This window comes from Marmota monax, unplaced genomic scaffold (assembly GCF_021218885.2).
Source record: "Marmota monax isolate L192 unplaced genomic scaffold, Marmota_monax_Labrador192_F-V1.1 WCK01_AAM20220418_F8-fsc00050, whole genome shotgun sequence".
Taxonomy (NCBI): Eukaryota; Metazoa; Chordata; class Mammalia; order Rodentia; family Sciuridae; genus Marmota; species Marmota monax.
The window spans coordinates 7361531-7384986 of NW_026694552.1; the positions used below are offsets into that span (position 1 = coordinate 7361531).

Sequence of the window (23456 nt, forward strand, 5' to 3'; positions counted from 1 at the left end):
TCCAAACAAAAACTTACATGATGAGACAAAGGAAGTGGAAGGGCTTAAGCAATTTTGAAAAAGGACAATTAAGTTAGAGTAATCACTATCCTTGAGTTCAAGAAGTATCTTACTATAATAATCCATACTGTGGAGTACTGGTGCAAGGGAAGAGAATAGAGTCTGGAAAGAAATTAATGAATACTTGGTCAACTCATTAGAAGAAAGATTAGAAAGCAAAGGACAGTCATTTCCACAAATTATGCCAGAACAATTGGATACCAAAAAATAAAATAAACAACAACAAAAGAACCTTGGCCTATTATGTTAATCTTATACAAAAATTAACTCACAATGGATCAGACCACAATTTAAAAGATAAAAGTTTAAAACTTTAAGAAAAAATATGGGAGAGAATCTTTTGGCAAAGGACTAGGTGAAGAGTTCTTTAAAATGTTTTTAAGAGGGGAGGGGAAGAGGGGAAAGGAAGGACAGCAGAATGAAATAGACATTATTATTGCTGTGTGTATATACGTGACTGCATGACCAATGTGATTCTGCAACCTGTACACTCAGAAAAATGAGAAATTATACCCCATCTGATTCAAATGTATGATATGTCAAGATCATTGTACTGTCATATGTAACTAATTAAAACAAATAAAAATTTAAAAAATGTTTTTAAATTGACAAGTAAAATTTGTGTATATTATGGTGTATGACATGATGTTTTGTTACATGTACACACTGTGGAATGGTTGAATCAAGGTTTCTTTTTTGAGGGGGTACCAGGGATTAAACTCAGGGGTACTAGACCACACAGCCACATCCCTAGACCTATTTTGTATTTTATTTTGAGACAGGGTCTCAATGAGTTGCTTAGTGCCTCGCCTTTGCTGAGGATGGCTTTGAACTTTGGCCATATCATACCTGTGAATATTTAAATTGTAATTCCCATATTTACCCCCCCACCCCGCCGCCAGTATAGCTTTTCCTCACTCCTTCAGGACCTTACATGGGCTTTGGTGGAAGTCATGGGGCAGCCCCAGCCGGTCTAAATTGGGGTGGAGTGTTCAGTGCTTCCAGGCTTCACAAGATGGACTCCTGATCCTTGCTGTGAATGGCACAACTGTAATGCAGTTTAACTTAGAGCTTAGGAAGCACATAAGCATCGAAAACACTCTCTCCGGAAATGTCCTTGATGGATGCAGCCTCTACAGTGATGTTTTGAGTGGAGAATGACGAACTTCTTAATGGCCTTGTCCTTGGGCACTGTACTGGGCATAGTCTGTGTAGTGAATACGCTGCACCTGGCCATGGCCCTTTTTAGCATGACTACTATTCCTTCTTTTTTTGTCATCTTGGAAGCAAGGTTCCAATAGAAGATATTTGTGTATTTTTGAACTAGAAAAGAGCACACTAAATCCAGCATTAGCAGAAGTAAGGAAATAATAAAGATCAAAGCAGAAATATATCAAATAGAAAATAAGAAAAAAACATAGAAAATAATCAATAAAACTTAGTTTATAAGAAAATAAACAAAACCAATAAGCCCCTACACAGACCAATAAAAAGGAGAGAAGGCTCAAATAACCAAAACCATATATGAATGTGGAGCCAGGGTCAGTGTAATCCCAGTTTCACAGGAGGCTGAGATTTTCTGATTTAAAATTATATTACAAAGATATAGTAATCAAAGCAATATGGAGTCAGGCATGGTGGTGCACTCCTGTAATCCCAGCAGCTCAGGAGGCTGAAGCAGGAGGATCACTAATTTAAAGCCAGCCTCAGCAACTGCAACGTGCTAAGCAACTCAGTGAGACCCTATTTCTAAATAAAATACAAAATAGGGTGGGGATGTGGCTCAGTGGTCAAGTGTTCTTGAGTTCAACCCCAGTAAACAAACAAACAAAACAATATGGTAGTGGCATAAAAACAGACTCAGAGACCAGGGGAACAGATGATAGGCCCAGTAATAAATCTAAACATGTATGGTCAACTAATTTTGACACAAGGACCAAGAAGACACAATGAAGAATAAATAGTCGTTTTAATTAATGATTCTGGAAAAACTGAATTTTCACATGCAAGCAAATGAAATTGGACCCTTATCTTGCACCACATGCAAAATTCAACTCATCATGGATAAAACACACAAACATAAAATGCAAGACTATAAAACTCCTAGAAGGAAATATGGGGAATCCTCCTTGACTTTGGACTTAGTACTGATATTTTTTTTTTTTTTGTATATAACACCAAAGGTTTATGCTACAAAAGCAAAAATAAATGAATGAGACTACATTAAATTAAAACATACTTGTACAGGAAAGGAAACAACCAAAAATGCAAAAGCAAACTGTAGGTTGAGAAAAAATCCTTGCAAACATGTACAAGATAATGGGTAAATATCAAAAATTTATATAAAAAAAAAACTCAACAGTGAGGAAAGAGCAAAGGAAATTAAATTCACAACCTTGTAAAAAAAATCTTGCACTCCCATGCTTATGAAAACATTATTTACAATAGCCCCCCAGTAGAAAATTATTTAACCTTAAAAAAGAGGAGATTCTGCTACTTGCCACCATATAGATGAAGCTGTAAGACACTATATTAAGTGAAATAAACCAGACACAGAAAGGAAAATATTGCATGATCTCACATATGAAATCTGAAAAAAAGGCAAATATATAGAAATAGAGAGTAAGGAGAGGGTTGTGATGAGGAAATGGGAAATGTAAATCAAAGGATACTAAGCAGCATATATGAAGGATGAACAAATTTAGAGACCAAATGTACAACATGAAGACTATAGCTAACAGGAGTCATATAAATAACTTTTGCTAAATGATCAAATTGCAACTGCTCTTGCTGCACACAAAAAAATGTGAGATGACAAATATGTTACTTTGCTTTACTATAGTAACCGGTTTACTATTTACATATATTTAATACCATTATATTATATACTCTAAAAATATATGTATATGTGTATACACACACACACATATACATATTTATTTATTTATTTTTATTTAAGTGCCCAGAGGCATGTAACCACTGAGCCACATCCCCAGCCCTTTTAAAATATTTTATCTCACTAAGATACTTAGGGCCTCACTAAGTTGCTGAGGCTGGTTTTGAACTCATGATCCTTCTACCTTAGCCTCCCAAGCTGCTGGGGTTACAGGCATGTGCCACTGTGCATAGCTAAAATTTATTTTTTGAAGTACATTTTATTTTATGAATACTGTTTCAATCAAGTTGATTTAATATAAAATATGGAAAAACAAAACCAATAACCACTGTTGACATTTAGGAGTATATTTCTAGTGTGTTTTCTATTTACATGTAAGGAGATTTAAGGCTATTTTATAGGCATTGGACTATATATATGATTTCACACTTCATTCATTAAGAATATATATCTATGTCAAAAATATAAATTGACATAATATTTTAATGGTTTTACAACATTCCATTGGACTTATCATTGTTCTCTAGTTAATTTATTCCATATTGTTGATATATATATTTTTTGACACGAGGGGTGCTTAATCACTGAGCTACATCCCCAGCACTTATTTATTTCTTATTCTGAGACAGGGTCTCCCTAAGTTGCTTAGGGCCTTGCTAATTGCTGAGGCTGGCTTTGAACTTGTTTTCCTCCTGCCTCAACCTCCTGAACCATGACACTTGTTCTTAAATATTTCAATAGTATATACAAAACTGGGATGGACATGCTTGTACTTGTATCCTTGTAAGGTTGTCTTAATATATTCTTATAATAAATTATTATAAATTATTTCTAGACTGAAGGATTTGTGGGGAAGGTTTGATACATACAGTCAAATAAATACTAGAAAGGGTTATGGCAACTTATCCTCCCATGAGAAATATATGAGTGTACCTACTTCTTCATATTCAGTCATCACTAAATATTTCTATTTTTGTTGGATAATCTGATGTGTGAGAAGTGGCTATTTTGTAGCTATTTTACATTACATCTGTTTGAATAATATTGAGGACATACATCATTTAGGGTTCTATAAAGAAAAGAACCAATAAAGATTTATTGTAAGGTACTGGCTCCTGTGATTATAGAGGCTGAGAAGTCTCATGATCTGCCATCTGCAAGCTGGAGTTCCAGGAAAACTTTTGTTGTAGTTCAAAGGTTTGAGAGCTGGAGAGTCACTGGTGTAAATTCTAGTCCATTTCTTTTGACCTGAAAAAGAGGAGCATTGAGGGCAAGAGAAGATGGATGTCTCAGTTCAGTCAGGCAGAGTTAATTCAACCTTCGGCTGCCTTTTTATTGTACTCAGCCCCTCAATAGTTTGAATGATGCCCACCCACATTGAGGATGATCATCTGCTTTAACAGTCTACCAATTCAAATTCTAAGCTCTTCTGGAAAAACCTCTCAGACACAAGCAGAAATAATGTTTAACCATTTATCTGGGCATCATTAAGGTGTTGTTTTTCTTATTTATTTAAAATAACTATTTTATGTTGAGGTCATTAACCCTTTGTCATGCATATAAATAAATATTTTTCCTCATTGGTTATTTTTCTTGTCTCCTGACATCTTTTGCAATATAGAAGCTTTGAATTTTATTTTATATTTATAATTTGTATTGCAATGCTAAATTACTTGTGGTGAACAAGAATCATGTTTAATTCAGCTTATCTTTTGCATATTACCTCGTTCTATATTTACTTGTCACTTATAAAATGTACGAATGCCTGGAACCATACAAGTAGAGCACTAAGAACAGTGCCTTGAATATACTCAGTACTCAATAAATTTGAGTGATTCATATTTTTGTCACCATTATTGTGGTGGATAGTTTTATATGTCAAGTAGACTGGGCTAAGGGATGTACAGGTATCTGATAAAAAAAACATTATTTCTAGGTGTGTCTGTAAGGCTGTTTCTGAAATAAATTAATGTTTGGATAGGTAGACTGAACAAAGATTTGCCTTCACCAATCTGGAGGGAATTATCTATTCACAGAGGGCCTAAAGAGAATAAAAATGCAGAGGGTAAATTGAATTCACTCTCTTTGAATTTGGGACACCCATTTTCTCCTGCTCTCAAATGCTGGAGTTCCTAGTTCTTGGAGCTTTGGACTCTGGGACTTAGAACAGCAGCACTTCAGTTTCTCAGCCCTCCAAAACTGGACTGAGAGTAATACCATTGGTGACCATAACTATATCTATAATCTATTTGTATGTTTACCTCTGAGATAGATATAGATATAAATGTCCTATGGGTTCTGTTTCTCAGGAGGACCTTAATACAATTATAAAATTAATCAGCAAGTCTGATGATCTGGGAAATAGGATAGTTGCATCAAGTCCAAAAATGAGTTTTCGGGTTGGGGTTGTAGATCAGTGGCAGAGCACTTGCCTAGCACATGTGAGGCACTGGGTTCAATCCTCAGCACCTCATAAAAATAAATAAATAAAAATAAAGGTCTAGAAAAATAAGTTTTCATTGTGGCCTCCATCCTGAAAAAAATACCTCATTCACACATACATCATCCATTAACTCCTTTCTTTTGCATATAAAATAGCTTAGTATTTAAAGGCTTAAATAGATCAATCAGCATGTCTAGTTGTCCTTTCTCTACACTTACAAATCTACACCGAATTTCCATTTGGGTGTGAGAATTTCAATGGACTGTTTTAGTAAAAGAAATATTTCCTTAGCAATTATTAAGAATACAAATAATTATATGCATTGGCAAGGATGTGGGGAAAAAGTTTCACTAATACATTGTTGGTGGGACTGCATATTAGTGCAACCACTCTGGAAAGCAGTATGGAGATTGCTTAAAAGAGTAGGAGTGGGACCATTATATGATCTAGCTATCCCATTCCTTGGTGTATATCCAAAAGATTTAAAATCAGCATACTATAGGGATGCAGACATGTCAGTGTTTATAGCAGCACAATTCACAATAGCCAAATTATGGAATCACTCCAGATGCTAGTCAAGAGATACATAGATAAAGAAAATATCACACACACACACACACACACACACACAATGGAGTGTTACCCAGCCATAAAGAATAATGAAATTACACTTGCTGGTAAATGGATGAAACTGGAAAATATCATGCTAAGTGAAATAAGCCAAGACCCAAAGAGTCCAATTTTTTCCTGATATGCAGAAGCTAGTCCAAAATAAGGAAATAGATATAGAAAGGGGAGGAAGAAAGAGAGAGAGAGAGAGAGAGAGAGAGAGAGAGAGAGAGAGAGAGAGGAAGAGTGCTTGGTAGGAGGGAAATTCCATGAAAATAGAAGAATGATCAGTGGAATAGAGGAAGGGGATTAAGCTGGGGGTGGGGGTGCAAGAAGAAAGGGAAGTACTGGGGACTGAATTAAAGCAAATTACATTCCACGCTTTATAATTATGTCAAAATGAATCATAATATAATCTATAACTAAAAAAGTCAATCAAAATAAAATAAATAAATAAAAGACTTACTGAGAGTTGAGCCTGAGTGTGAAGAGAAAACTTTCAAACATCATATATTTCCAGTTTCTATAGCTTCAGGCCTCATACAGAATGAGAGTAAACAAAGATAATAATGATACCATGAACAGGAATCTGTAGCAGTTGCCAAGTAGATGAAAGAATCTGAGACTAGATTGATACCAGGTGGAAGGAAGTTGTCTGAGAATAGGAATGGTAGCACGTGATTGAATAAGGTGAGTGATTGACCAGAATGAAGATAAATAGTTGTAATTGGCCATCTCTCTTTTAGTAGGGCAAGTGATAAGTAGAGATTTTTTTCATGCTCATATTTGTACTTCAGCCAAATTATATACAGATGCTTAAAGCACTTAGAATACATGAAATTGAAGTGAAGTGTCATGAATATAACATTGACCAGTCATTCATTTTATGAAATGAAATTTAGGTAAAAGTAACGCTGAAAATTGATACTTAAACCTAAGAAGTCATTGTAACATTTAATCATAATCATGAACTGTGCCCTAACTGGATCAATTAGAAAAAATAAAATAAAATGAAACCACAGAAGACAAAAGAAAATTGTATAAAATTGAGACATACACTTTATTGTACACAATGTTGATGCTTTTAGTGGGTTGTGCAAATGTAGGGGTTTAATTGTAACAGAGAAAAAAAAATCACATATGAATTTCTTTTGAAAATATCTCTGTTGGTCACTTAATCAATATGGCTTGTTGCAACACCCAATTTGGCCAATGGTAGATGACAATGAGCTCATATTTTTGATCTGAAAGTCAACCAGGTGGTAGGATAGGACTTTTCAGCATTTATCCCACTGCAGAAATGAGAGTATGAAAAAGTACCTCCACAAGAGTGTAGAAAACCAGCAGAAAGATTACAACACCTGGGTATAGTACAGAAATAAAGATACATTAAATGGCTGGGGTTGTGGCTCAGTGGTAGAGTACTTGCTTTGCATGTGTGAGGCACTTAGTTTGATTCTCTGTACCACATATAAGTAGATAAATAAAATAAAGGTATTGTATTCATCTACAACTTAAAAAAAGTTTTTAGAAAAGAAAGATGCATTGAAGAGGGAGAGAAATGCTATTGTATATTTCCTTCATCATCCCTCCTCTAACCCCAGGCAGAATGGCATGACTCTTTGCTTGTGGGAAGGAGAGGACAATGAGCAACAAATTTTTGTCTCAATGTCTCCTGGGTCTACCTCAGTGCCCTTGGCCCCAGATTTCAATCTGGTGCTCACAGACTGAGACTTTAGTTCTGTCCTGACACCAGACCACATCCTGCATCCCCAGCCTCCAGCCTTGCCCTGTGGACACAAAAGAGAACATCAAGAAAGGAAAAAAAAGGAACAAAGAATCTAAAAAAAAAAAAAAGCCAGAAAATTCTTAACAAAATGAAGCTAATAAGTCCTTATCTATCAATGTTTATGCTGGAAATAAATGGGTCAAATTCTCCAATAAAAAGATGGTATTAGGGATCCAAGATGGCAGGCCAGAGGAAGGCAGCATTCTGTGTTGCTCCATGACCTGGGACTCAAGTAGTGAGAATATTGCTTCTTTGTAAGTGATATTCCTGCTGAAGCCAGATTTACAGTTAGATAGTTAGTGTAGTTAGGTAAATTAAAGAAGGTTAAAGAAAATGGAAGCCATTATAGAGAATGGAGTCCAGGAAAGCAGAGCAGCACTTGGGGAAATTGAAATGTTAATGTCTCCAAGGCCCGGAACCCATCCTAAGCAACTGTTAAAGAAACAGCTCCCAGCAAACAGGGAGGTGCTAATCAAAAGCCACCCCAGGCCCTTCCTACCCAGCTTACTCCTTCAGCCCACCGATCTGATCTCCCACCTTTTAGCCCTTCCCACCTACAAGATAAAGGGAAACAAAAGACATGAATGTGGGAAGACTAAAAGAAGACCTTAGCTACAAAAAAGGGAAGACCTCCCCCCTTCTTTTGGGTCCCCTTCTTCCTCTGGGGAGAAGTCTTTTCTGCTGTCCTTTAATAAAGCCTTCCACTTTCCACTCTCCACTTGTCTTGGCTGCTTCTCTGGTGTTATACTTCAGCATTCGGGGAAGCAAGGACTCTTCACCGGGTAAACAGCAGTAACACTTCTCCCACGGGGGAACCATGGCCACTGTGCCCATGCAGGGCTCCAGGCCTCAGCATCAGAGTAGGTCTCCCAACTACTCACCTGCACAGCACTATCTGGTGTCCCAGCGGGCACCAGCAATACCCGCACAGAACTTTCCCCCACCCATCCAAGCAGAAGTCACTGATGCCACTCCTAGGTGGGACACCTGGCAGCTTCCCACACACAGGAACTCTGGTCTCCAGTCCCATGTGGAACCCCATCTACCAATGTGGGGCTCCCCAGGTAGCCACCATCTTGGGACTCTGCAGCAGTGGAGATAGTCCCCTATGCATGGTAGCCTGCCTGCACCCGGGAACTTCACACAGACTCTGAAGACAACCAACAGCCACAGGGCTGGTTTCTGAACTCATTATCCAATGCCATCACTGGGCTCCCCCTACATGACCTGACAGCCCACCTCTGAAAGCAGGCGCCTCTATCTTGGGTCAACTTCATCACCATCTTCAGTGGGGGGCAACTCCTAGTTTGGAACTCCTACTGGCAAGGTATCCAGTTTCTAATTCCCCCCTCCCCCAGCAGGCAATTATTATCTACAATATGCTCAGTAGGTTTGTAAAAGGGTTTACAGTTTCTGATGGTGGAGAAAGAACCAGGGGTGAGGACCACAATGATATGCTGATGAGGTAAGAGGTGAGGATATAGAATTGTTATATCTTAGGAAGTGTGAAAGAGAAATCTAAAGAGGAAGCAGGAGAAGGGAGAGGATGTAATTTTGGGTAGACAAGTAAGTGAGAAGATAGTAGAGTACATAAAACAAGTATATATATATATATATATATATATATATATATATATATATATATAAAGAAAAAGAAAAAAATGTTAAAATAGTAAAAATTGGAGAAAGAAAGAATATACAACACAACTGTAATATACTATTCAGACATCCCAGACCTCAAAAACCTAATTCATGCAAAGTACTTGGTTTCACATATGTTGGGGATGTGAGGGTGGAAGACATAGACTGGCAGATTGGATTAAGAAAAGATCCAACAATATGCTGCCTCCAAGAGTCTCATCTTATAGGAAAAGACATCCACAGACTGAAGGTGAAAGGTTGGGGAAAATCATACCACTCACATGAACTGTGGAAGCAAGCAGGGTTTCCATCCTCATATCAAATAAAGTAGACTTCAAGCCAAAGTTAATCAAAAGGGATAAAGAAGGACATTTCATACTGCTTAAAAGAGCCATTCATCAACAACACATAATAATAACAGATTTATATGCCCCAAACGATGGAGCTTCACGTTCATCAAAGAAAATCTTCTGAAGTGCAAGAGTCAAATAGACAACAACACAATAATTCTGGGTGACTTTAACACACTTCTTTCACCACTGGATAGATCATCCAAACAAAAGCTGAACAAAGAAAATATACAACTCAATAATACAATCAATAACTTAGACTTAACTGACATATATAGAATATTTCATCCTTCAATGAACAAGTACACTTTCTTTTCAGCTGCACATGGATCCTTCTCTAAAATAAACCATATATTATGCCACAAAGCAACTCTTAGCAAATATAAAAAAGTAGAGATGCTACCGTGGATTCTATCAGGTCATAATGGAATGAAATTGAAAATCAATGATAAAATAAAAAATAAAAGCTATTCCAACACATGGAGACTAAATAATATGCTATTGAATGAACAATGGGTTGCAAAAAACATCAAGGAGGAGACTAAAAAAATTCTTAGAGGTGAATGAGAACACAGATACAATGTATTGAAATCTCAGGGATACTATGAAGGCAGTACTAAGAAGAAAGTTCATGGCATGGACTTCAGTACTTAAAAGAAGAAAAAGTCAACAAATAAATGACTTAATATTACATTTCAAAGCTCTAGAAAAAGAAGAACAAATCAGCACCAAAAGCAGTAGAAGAGAGAAAATAATTAAAATCAGAACTAAAATCAATGAAATTGAAACAAAAGAAACAATTGAAAAAATTGACAGAACAAAAGTTGGTTCTTTGAAAACAATAAAGAAAATTGACAAACCCTTAGCCATACTAATGAAGAGAAGGAGAGAGAAAACTGAAATTACTGACATACATAATGAAAAAGGAAATATCACAGCAAACACTGCAAATATACAGAAGATAATTAGAAATTATTTTGAAAACTTGTACTCCAATAACATAGAAAATATTGAAGGCATTGATAAATTTATAGAATCATATGATTTTCCCAAATTTAATCAGGATGATATACACAATTTAAACAGATCAATTTCAAGTAAGGAAATAGAAGATGCCATCAGAAGCCTACCAACCAAGAAAAGCCCAGGACCAGATGGATACACAGCTAAGTTCTACAAGACCTTTAAAGAAGAATTAATACCAATATTCTTCAATTTATTTCAGGAAATAGAAAAATAGGGAGCACTTCCAAACTCATTCTATGAGGCCAGGATCACCCTGATTCCAAAACCAGGCAAAGACACCTCAAAGAAAGAAAACTACAGACCAATATCTCTAATGAACACAGATGCAAAAGTTCTCAATAAAATTCTGATAAATCGAATATAAAAACATGTCAAAAAGATAGTGCACCATGATCAAGTAGGGTTCATTCTAAGGATGCAAGGTTGGTTCAACATACAGAAATCAATAAATGTAATTCATCACATCAATAGACTTAAGATAAAAATGATATGCTCATCTCCATAGATACAGTAAAAGTATTTGATAAAACACAGCACCCCTTCTTGTTCAAAACACTAGAAAAACTAGGAATAACAGGAACATATCTCAACATTGTAAAAGCTATCTATGCTAAGCCCCAGGCCAACTTTATTCTAAAGGGAGGAAGATTGAAGGCATTCCCAGTAAAAATTGGAACAAGACAGGGATGCCCTCTTTCACCACTTCTATTTAAAATAGTTCTTGAAATATTGGCCAGAGCGATTAGACAGATGAAAGAATTTAAAGGAATACAGATAAGAAAAGAAGAACTCAAATTAGTGCCATTTGCAGACTATATGATTCTATACCTAGAAGACCCAAAACATTCCACCAGAAAACTTCTAGAACTAATAAATGAATTCAGCAAAGTCACAGGATACAAAATAAACACTCATAAATCAAAGGCATTTCTTTATATCAGTGACAAATCCTCTGAAAGGGAAACAAGGAAAACTACTCCATTTACAATAGCCTAAAAAAAATTCTTAGGAACCAACCTAACAAAAGAGGTGAAAGAAATTACAATGAAAAGTACAGAATACTAAAGAAAGAAATTAAAGAAGACCTTAGAAGATGGAAAGATCTCCCTTGTTCTTGGACGGGCAGAATTAATATTGTCAAAATGACCACACTACCAAAAGCAATTCCAATCAAAATCCCAGTGACATTCCTCATAGAAATAGAAAAAGCAGTCATGAAATTCATCTGGAAAAATAAGAGAACCATAATAGCTAAATCAATCATTAGCAAGAAGAGTGAAGCAGGTGGCATCACTATACTAGACCTTAAACTATACTACAGAGCTATAGTTCCGAAAACATGGCATTGGCACAAAAATAGACTGGTAGACCAATGGTACAGAATAGAAAACATAGAGACTAATCCACATAATTACAGTGATCTTAAACATACATTGGAGAAAAATAGCCTCTTCAACAAATGGTACAGGGAAAAGTGGAAATCCATATTCAACAAAATGAAAGTAAACCCCTATCTCTCACCATGCACAAAACTCAACTCAAAGTGGATCAAGGATCTAGAAATTAAACCAGAGACGCTGAGTCTAATAGAAGAAAAAGTAGGCCCAAATCTCCATCATATTGTATTAGGCCCCTACTTTCTTAATAAGACTCCTATAGTGTAAGAATTAAAATCAAGTATTAATAAATGGGATAGATTCAAACTAACAAGCTTTTTTTGGCAAAAGAAACAATCAATGAGGTGAATAGAGAGCCTACAGCTTCAGAGCAAATTTTTACCACTTGCACATTGGATAGAGCACTTATCTCTAGGGTATATAAAAAACTCAAAAAGCTAAACACCAAACAAACAAACAAAAACCAAATAACCCAATCAATAAATGGGCCAAGGAACTGAACAGACACTTCTCAGAAGGTGATATACAATCAATCAATAAATATATAAAAAATATTTAACGTCTCTAGCAATTAGAGAAATGCAAATCAAAACCATCTAAAACTTCATCTCACTCCAGTCAGAATGGAAGCTATTAAGAATACAAAAAACAATAAGTGTTGGTGAGGATGTGGGGAAAAAGGCATGCATTGCTGGTGGGACTGCAAATTGGAGCAGCCAATATGGAAAGCAGCATAGAGATTCCTTGGAATCCTTGGAAAACTGGGAATGGAACCACCTTTTGACCCAGCTATCCCACTCCTTGGTCTATACCAAAGGACTTAAAAACAGCATACTACAGGGACACTGCCACATCAATGTTTACAGTAGCACAATTTAAAATAGCTAAACTGTGGAACCAACCTAGGTGCCCTTTAGTAGATGAATGGATAAAAGAAATGTGGCATATATACACAATGGGATTTTACTCAGCAATAAAAGAGAATAAAATCATGGCATTGGCAGATGAGTGGATGGAGCTGGAGAATATATTGTTAAGTGAAGTTAGTCAATCCCCCCAAAAAAACAAAAACGCCAAATGTTTTATCTGATATAAGGAGGCTGATTCAGAGTGAGTTTGGGAGGGGAAGCATGGGAAGATTAGAAAAATTCTAGATAGGGCAAAGCGGGGGAAGGGGAAGGGAGGGGGTAAGGGGGTAAAACAGATGGTGGAATGAGATGGACATCATTACCCTAAGTACATGTATGAAGACACAAATTGTGTGAATATACTTTACATACAACCAGAGATATGAAAAATTGTGCTCTACATATGTGATAAGAATTCTAATGCATTCAGCTGTCATATATAACAAATTCGAATAAAAAATTTAAAAAAGACAGTATTAGTAAATAAAGATATGAGACTTGACTACATTTGGCCTATAAGAGACTTGCTCATCTGTAAGGACACACATAGACTCAAAGTGATAGGATGGGAAAAGATATTCCATGCTGTCTGTTTTGTGCTAATTTAGCAAAAGACTGGAGAATTGTAACTTATAAAGAGTATATACTCACTTTCTATAGTTTTGGAAGCTGGGAAGTCCATGGTCAATAGAGACACATCTGGAGAGGCCTTTGTGTTGTGTTGAATGGTGGATGGCAGAAAGGTAAGGAAGCATATGAATGAGAGAGCAAGTGATCAAACATGCAGTCTCTCTCTCTTTTATAAGTAACATTAATCCATTCATAAGGGTGATGTCTCTATAACCCAAACAATTCCCATTAGGCCCTACCTCCCTACACTGTTGCATGTGTGATTAAGTTTCCAACACAACTTTTGGGGGGAACAAATGACAATGGAAATCAAAAGAGAGCAGGTGTAGTTCTACTTCATCAGCTAAAACAGAATTTAAGTTAAAAACTGTAAAAAAAATATGAAAAAGAAAGTCTTTATATAATGATAATGTGTCAGTTCATCAAGAGGATATAATAATTATAAACATTTATGCATCCACCATTGGGACACCTCAATATATAAAGCAAATATTCATATATCTGGAGAGGAGAGGAGGCTATAATATGGCAAATAGTACAATAATACTAGGGGACTTCATCATTCCCCTCTTTTGGCAATGGAAAGATTATCAAGAAAGAAAATCCATAAGGAAATATCAGATTTAAACTACACCTTAAACCAAATGGACCTACCAGACATATACAGAACATTATACCTAATAGCAGTGAAATGCACATTTTTTTCAAGTGAGCATGGCATATTCTCTAGAATAGATAACATGTTAGGCCACAGAATATTTCTTATCCAATTTAAGAAGACTTAAATAGGATTGAATATCTTCTCCAAACAAAATGGTATGAAACTAGAAGTTTTATGAGAAATTTCAGAAAATACACAAGTATATGGATATTGAACAACATGCTCCGGAACATACCAATGTCTCTCAGAAGAAATTAAAAGAGAAATTATAAAATAAAGTGAGAAAACTGAAAATGGACCCACAACATGCCAACAAACAAAAATTCATAGAATGCAGCTAAAGTAGTTCTGAAAAGGAAAGACTGTAACAAATTGTTATATCACAAAAGAAGAAATACCTCAAAAAATGATCTACACTCAAAGAACTAAAAAAGAAATAAAAGATAAACCCAAAATTAGCAGAAAAAAGAAATAATAAAGAAAAGAAGCAAAGATAAATGAAATGACATTAGAGAAGTAATAGAAAAGATGAATAATACTAAAAGTTGTTCTTCATGAAATGATAAACAAATCAACAAAACTTTAGCTAGACTAAGAAATGAAGTGTGACAGCTCAAATATATAAAATCAGAAATGAAATGGAAGACATTACAAACGATTCTACAAAAGTGTCAAAAATTAAAATAGACTACCATGGAGAATTATAAGACAACAAATTGGATAACTGAGAAGAAATAGAGAAACTCTTGAAGATATACTGTATACCAGGGCTGACTCATGAGGAAATAGAAAATGTGAATAGATCAATAAAGAGTAAGGAGATTTAATCAGTAATAAAAAAAGTCTCCCCATCAAAGAAAACCCAGGTCTTGATGGCTTTATTCCTGAATACTACCAAACATTTTAAAGAATAACTCATACTAATTATTTTCAATCTTTTCTAGGATCAAAGAAGATGGGGTACTTCCAAACTTATTTTATGAGTCCAGTAACACCCTGACTCCAATGCCAGGTAAGTGCACTAAGAGGAAAGAAAATGACAAACCACTATCCCTGATGAACAAATATGCAAAAAGTATAAGGAAAATACTAGTAAATGAAAGTTTGGAAGCAAAGTTAAAGGATCATTTGCCATAATTGAGTTGGATTTATCAGTGGGATTCATAATGGTTCAACATAATCAAGTCAATAAATGTGATACACCATATTAACACACTGAAGGACAAAAACAGTATGATTGTTCCAATAGATTCAGAAAAAGCAACCAATAAAATTCAACTCTTTTTACACAAACTTTTAACAAATTAGACATGAAAAAAGTGTACCTCTGCAAAATAAAGGCCATATGCAACAAACACACAGCTAACATCATACTCAATGGTGAAAAGTTCCAAGATTTTATTTTAAAAAATAGTGCTTATTTTTTAATCTTTTATTGATTTTATTTTCTTTGAAATACAGAACAGCAGTGGAATGCATTACAATTCTTTTTACATATATATAGAGAACAGTTTTTCATATATCTGTATATAAAGTATGCTTATGCCAATTTATACATGTACTTTTTTTAATACATGTATTTTGTGTTTCCAAGCTTTTCTTTTATGAAGAAAATTAGACTAAATTAGTAAATTAAAATTGTACTTGAAGCCTTAGTTCAAATTAAATAAGAGAAAGAAATAAAAGGCACCTGAATGGAAAGAAGGAAACAAAATTATCTCTGAATTACATGATCATGACCTCTAAAGACTCAATCAAAAACTGTTAATAAAAGAATACAATAATGATGTAGAGTACAAAATCAAGATACAAAATTAGTAATCATTCTATAAACTAACAACAAATTACCCAAAAATTAAATCAAGAAAAATCACCTTTACAATAATACTTAGAAATAAATTTAACCAAATAAATGAAAGCTCTATACACTTAAAACTATAAAACATTGATTAAAGAAACTAAAAAAGAGAAAATAAATGGAAAAAAATTACATGTTCATGGATTAGAAAAATTAGTATTGTTAAGATGTCTACATTAAACCATATTTGAAGGAGGAGAACTAGATCACCATTTGTGGGAAAGTGTCAAAGAATTTGTAGACATAATTTAAAACCATCACAAGTACTATGAAAAAACAATATAATAATCATTATTTAATATTTATTGAGGACTTATGTGTCAGATCTGCTTCTAAACTCTTCATTTACACTAGATTGGGACAGAGTGGAATGTGAGGAAGGGAGGGGGAGATGAGAATGTGAAAGACAGTACAATGAATCAGACATAACTTTCCTATGTTCATATATGAATACACGACCAGTGTAACTCTACTTCATGTACAACCACATAAATGGGAAATTATACTCCATGTATGTATGATATGTCAAAATCAATTCTACTGTCATATAAAAAATAAAATAAAGCAACTGAATGATTTTTTTAAAAAGATGTCTACATTATCTAAAGTGATCTCCAATTAAATACAACACCTATCTAAATTCCAACAACATTTTTCACTGAATTTGAAAAAAATTAAATTTCATATGAAACCACAAAGAACCCTGAATGGCCAAGCTTCTCTTGAGCAAGAAGAACAAAGCCAGAGATATCACACTACCTGACTTCAAAATATACTAAAAAGCTATAGTAATAAAAATAGAATGTTGTTAGCATAAAAACAGACTCATGGACCAATGGAAAATAAGAGAAATCCTATGAGCCAATGTGCACAGAATTGGAAAGGCAGTCTCCCCAATAAGTGGTGCTCATAAAAGATAGGAAGAGGAATAAAGGAGAGTCTTATCTCACACCAAATATAAATATTAATTAAAAATGGATTACATTATTAGGCATAAGACCAGAAAATATAAAATTACCACAAGAAACTATTGGAAAAAAATCTCTATGCCATTGGTGTGAGCAATGAATTTTGGATACGATCACAAAGGCACAGGAAACAAAAATGAAAATGGATAAATAAGATTAGATCAAACTGAAGAGTTCTGCACAGCAAATGAAACAATGAACAGAATGAGACAACCTATGCAATGGGAGAAAATATTTCCAAAACATACATATGATAAGGGATTTATTTCCAAAATATATAACTCAGATAATCAATAGCAAAAGAAAAAAAACAGAAAAATAACTTGATTTAAAAAAATCAGAAGGTTATCTTGCATAGATATTTCTCAAAAGAAGACATACAAATAGAAATGGTCAACAGGTATATGATGCAATGCTCAAGATCACTAATCATCAGGAAAATGCTAATTTAAAAACCACAGCGATTTATACTATTATAATGAGAAGATATATCATGTGTTGGCAAGGGTGTGGAGAAGAAGGCACCCTTATACACTGTTGGTGGGAATATAGTGTGGTGCAGTCATCCTCCAAAACAGTATGGAGCTGGGCACAGTGGCACAGGCCTCTAATTCCAGAAGCTTGGGAGGCTGAGGCAGGAGGATTGTGAGTTCAAAGCCATCCTCAGCAACTTAGTGAGGCCCTCAGCAACTCATCGAGACCCTGTCTCTAAAGAAAATATATTTTAAAAACCCAGTATGGAATTTCCTAAAGAAATACAAAATACAACTATCACATGTCCCAGCAACCCCACTCCTGGATATATATCCAAAGGAAATGAAGTCAGAAAACAAAAGTGATGCAGAGATGCCTACATTTTAATATATATGGTTGCAAAATTCACACTAGCTAAGATTGTATTTGTTAGCAGATGAATGAATTTAAAAATGTAATATCCTTATGGAGTAGAATATTATTTAGTCTTCAAAACAGAAGAAACGCAGGTATGGTGACACATACCTGTAATCCCAGTGGCTCAGGAGGCTAAGGGAGGAGGATGACAAGTTCAAAGCCAGCATCAGCAACTTTGTGAGGCCCTAAGCAATTTAGGGAGGCCCTGTCTCAAAATAAAAAATAAAAAGGGCTGGGGATGTGGTTCAATGGATAAGTCCCCCTGGGCATCCATGGAAAACAACAACAACAACAACAACAACAACAACAACAACAAAACACAAACAAACAAAAACCAGAAGGAAATTCTGACATTTGTGACAACATGGATGAATCTGGGGGGCATTATGGTAAGTGAAATAAGCTAGGCAAAGAAAGACAAATACTGCATGATATTACTTGTATATGCATTCTAGAAAAAATTGAATCCACAGAAGAGAATAGAATGATGGCTGAGGTATTTGAAGGGAGATGTTAATTGAAGTATACAAAAAGTCAGTTAGATTAGAACAATAAGTTCAAGATATCTATTGTATAACATGGTGATTCTAATTAATAATAATGTCCTTTACTGTCTATTCTCTCCTCCCTCAAAATAAGTATGTGAAGTAATGCATGTTATTTACCTCAATTTAGCCTTCCCATGGCATATATATAATTTAGAACATCATGAACATGACAAACAGAATCATTTTTATCAGTTGAAAGAAGGAAAAGTAGGAAGAAAGGAAGGCGGGAAGGCAGGTAGGCCAGTCAGCCAGCCCTATACCTCAACTCCCTGCCCAAACTGCTGGTATCATGCTTCTCTCCTTTTCTTTGTAGATTCTGCAGAACTCTTGGAGGCCTCTGCATCTCCTCTTTCAGCAGGAGCTGTACCTGCTGGTTTTGCTGAGGAGCATAATAGTGCCTTGCTATTAAATGTTTGGAAATGGTTTGATTTAAATTGTAAATGAACATGACCTGCAAATGATCTTAAAGGCAATTTCTGTTTCTTTGGATTTCAAAAAGGAGTTTTCCCCCTTCGTTAAGAATTAGAAAATTAGAAGGAACTAGTGATGCTTCAAGGACCTCTTCTCTGATGTAACTCTTTTTCACATGTAGTTGTCTGTAACTCTTAATGTAGATCATCCTCTCCTTTTGGTTTCAATGAAACTGTACATGGTACTGATCTTGTCCTGTCTCTCTCATCACCACATTCTTTCTCTTTTTCTATCTTAATTGTATCTCTTCTCATAATCTTATCTCCCAAATGTACATACTTCAGTTCAGTATTTGGCTCTCTGCTTTTCTCTATGTATACATTTTCATGCTGCTTCAAATGCCACCAAAGTATGAATGAGTTTTTTTTCTCCAGATCCTAATATATCTCTAAGTTCTTCTCATTTTTTAACTTCTTGCTGGTTGTTTCCACTTACTTGTTTCATCCAAACTCAATACTGGTTGAAATAAGTTCACTACTTTGTTACTTTTCCTGTAAAAATGACTATTTTAACTTAACTAGTTTCATTAACAGACTGATTTCTTAGCTGTGAAATTTGACTTCTGTCAATTTTCCTCACCTAATCACAGAGTTCTAGCTGTTCTTCCTTCCCCATTATTCTTACTTTATCCCTCCCTTTTACTTCCCATTGCCAACCCCATGGTGTATGGTCCTTATTATTTCACACCTATTGTGCTGTTCCCTATTTTTGCCTATTATACCATACACGTCCCTCTGCCTCCTATATTTCTTTCCTCTAAACCACTTGAGCAAAAAGCCAGGCTCATCTTATCAATAAATTATTCATATTGTGTCATTAAATGCTTAAATCTATTATCTCTTTTATGAACTCCTAACTCTTTGGTTTGGCACTGAATCTTCTTAATAACATGGCCCCAATAATCTTGTGCAAATTTATCTTCCATTATTTCTTAGAAAAATTTTAACTGTTTCTCTACTTCAAGATTGCTACAATATCTTTGCTGGGTTTTGATTCTATATTATTAAAATCCTATAAAGGATGATTATTATACCAGATAGATCAATGCCCATTAAGATTTACTGTTTATTATTTTATTTTCAATATCTTTATTTTATTTATTTATTTTTACGTGGTGCTGAGGATTGAAACCAGTGCCTCACACATGCTAGGCAAGTGCTCTACCACTGAGCTACAGCCCCAATTCTCATTTATTATTTTCTTTACTCTTTATTTCTTCATTTTTCCTAGAATGCAACCTTTAAAAATTACTTTAGTTATAATTCAGATCTGCTAATGGACATCTTAGCTTTTATTTGTTTGAAGAAGTCTTTATCTTTATTTCTAAGTGACCAACTGAAAATTTCTAGGTTGGTAGTTATCTTTAAGCTAATTGAAGTTAGCATCCCATTGTTTTGTGGTTTCTTTTGTTGCTTTTGAAACACAGTTGTCAGTCTCATTAGCTCCTTTGATGGTAATCTTCTATTTTTCATTCAGGTTGCTTTCAAGATGTCTCCCTCTTTGTTTACTGCCATTTCACTATGATGGATTGTCTCTCTGTTGACAGCCATTGTACTGTGATGTTTCCAGGTGTGATTTTCTTAATATTTATTTTGGTTATATTTCTAGATTTTTTTTTAAATTTATGAATTAGATTTTTTCATTAGTTAAGGAAAAATTTCAACCATTATCTCCTCAAATATTACTTCTGTCCCACATTTTTGTCTTTTTGTTTATTCTGTTCTATTTGTCTGTGACTGTTCTGCAGTCAAAACCATACACTCTTGATTATTGTGATTGTACAAGTCTTTAAATCAGATAGAATCTGAGACCCTTCCTCTATTTTTTTCCAAAATTATTTTGTCTCTTCTAATTTCTTTGCCTTTGCCTGTGCTATGATTTTAATATTTCTGGCCACCCACACCCAAAATTCATATGTAAAAGTTAAATATGTCTCAGTATTAAGATGTGGTGCTTGGGGGAGTTGATTAGGTCATGAAGATTTTTCCCTCATGAATGGGATTAATGCCCTTACAGAAGAGGTCTGGAGGAATTTGTTTGCTCCTATCACCATGTAAGGATGTAGCAAGAAGGCACCATCTTTGAAGCAGAAAGAAGACTTCAGCAGACACCAAATGTGTAGTTGCCTTGATCTTGAACTTTCTAACTTCTAAAACTATGAATAACAAATTAATGCTATTTCTAAATTACCCACTCTAAGGTATTTTGTTATGTCCATTGAATGGATTAAGATACCATATAAATTTGGTATAATATTATCTACATAAAAAAAATCTTGTTGAGCTGGGTACAGGGGCACACTCCTGTTAATCCCAGTGGCTCAGGAAGCTGACACAGGAGGATCCTGAGTTCAAAGCCAACCTCAGCAAAAGCGAGGTGGTTAGCAACTCAGTGAGACCCTGTCTCTGAATAAAATACAAAATAGGGCGGAGGATGTGGCTCAGTAGTTGAGTGCCCCTGATTGAGTTCAATCCCTGGTACTCCCCTGCCTCCCAGAAAAAAAAAATCTTGCTGAGATTTGATAGGAATTTCTCTCCTATACATCAATTTGGGAAAAATAGAACCTTTACTTTGCCAAGTCTTTCAATCCAATAATAAATTTTTTTAAAGAGAGAGAGAGAGAGAGAGAGAGAGAGAGAGAGAGAGAGAATTTTAATATTTATTTTTTAGTTTTTGGCGGGCACAACATCTTTGTTTGTACGTGGTGCTGAGGATTGAACCCGGGCCGCACGCATGCCAGGCGAGCGCGCGACTGCTTGAGCCACATCCTCAGACCCAATAATAAAAATTATAACTTTATTTAGATTTTTGAAATTTTATTTTATTGCTGGGTGTGGTGACACATACCTGCAATCCCAGAGGCTTGGGAGGATGAGGCAGGAGGATTGTGGGTTCAAAGCCAACCTCAGCAAAGGCTAAGCAACTCAGAGAGACCCTGTCTCTAAATAAAATACAAAATAGGGCTAGGGATGTGGCTCAATGGCCAAGTGCCCCTGAGTTGAATCCCTGGTTCCCTCTCAAATATTATTTCATTATTTTTCAGTCCCATACACATTGTTACACTTATATTCAATTTATTTCAAATGATGATACTCTAATTTTAAATATGTGACCACATGTGTGTTCCTTGTTAGTATAGAGAAATAGGGTTGATTTTCTTATTGGTGCATTACAATTATACATAATAGTTGGAGTATGATTTATTTTTGTGTTATCTACTTGTTATCTACTGACTCACTTATTAGTTGTAGGAGCTTATTTGCAGAATCTTTGGAATTTTCTACAAATACCAAATTATCCACAAATAAAGACCATTTTATTTCTACTTTCCAATCTGTATTCTTCCCATTTCCTTCTTTTTCTTTTTTTCACTGGCTACAGTGTCCAGTACTATGTTGAATAAGAATGGTGAGAGTTGATATCCTTGCTTTGTTTCCATCTTAAGGAGAAAATAGAATTTTAAGATTAAGTATAAGTTTGGTTTTACTTTTTATATGGATTCTTCTTATGAAGTGAGGGAAATTTCTTTTTATTTTTTCCTAAAGTTATTTTTTTAATATTGAATGGGTATTGGATTTGATCAAATTCTTTTTATGCATTGATTGATATTATCATGTGTATTTTTTCCTTATTAGCTTGGAAATATGTTGAAAGACACTAATCTGTCTTCAATAAGTAAACCAGACTTGCATTTTGTAATACACTCCATGTGGTAATGGAGAACAATATTTATATATTGATGAATTATATTGCTAATATTTTATTTTATTTTTGGAATTCATTATAAATATTTTCAACAAATAGTCTGTATTCATAAGGGATATTGGTCTGTAATTTTCTACTTTGGGTGCTGGCATTGTCTCATTTTGAGATCAAGGTAATATTAGTTTTATGAAATTAATTCCCTCCTTCTTTCCCTCCCTCATCTATTTTCTGGCAGATAGTTTGTGGAATTGTTTTTTTTAAATAGAATTTCTCCTGTGAAAACTTGTGGGGGTGGGTAAGATGTTACATTGGATTAAAATTTCTTTGTAGATATAGACCTACCAAAATTATTTCATTTTGAATGTGTTGTGGTAGTTTTGTTTTTAATGAGTTGGTCTGATTTAAGTTGTTAAATTGGTATGTGTACAGTTGTTTGTAATATTTCTGTATTCTTTTGATGTCTACAGAGTTCATAGTGATATCCTTGGTTTTATTCCTATGTTGGTAATTTGTATCATCTTTTTTACTTTGTCCTGTTAGAAGTTTGTCAATTTTATTCATTTGTTCAAAGAACTGGGTCTTTGTTTCATTGATTTTTGTTGTTG

The 23456-nt window shown here is 34.8% G+C and overlaps 1 pseudogene; it reads right to left on the reverse strand.

Annotated features, from left to right (window-relative positions):
- Window positions 1–990: 990 nt before the first annotated feature.
- LOC124076734 (small ribosomal subunit protein eS26-like) lies at window positions 991–19123 on the reverse strand (annotated as a pseudogene).
- Window positions 19124–23456: the final 4333 nt, after the last annotated feature.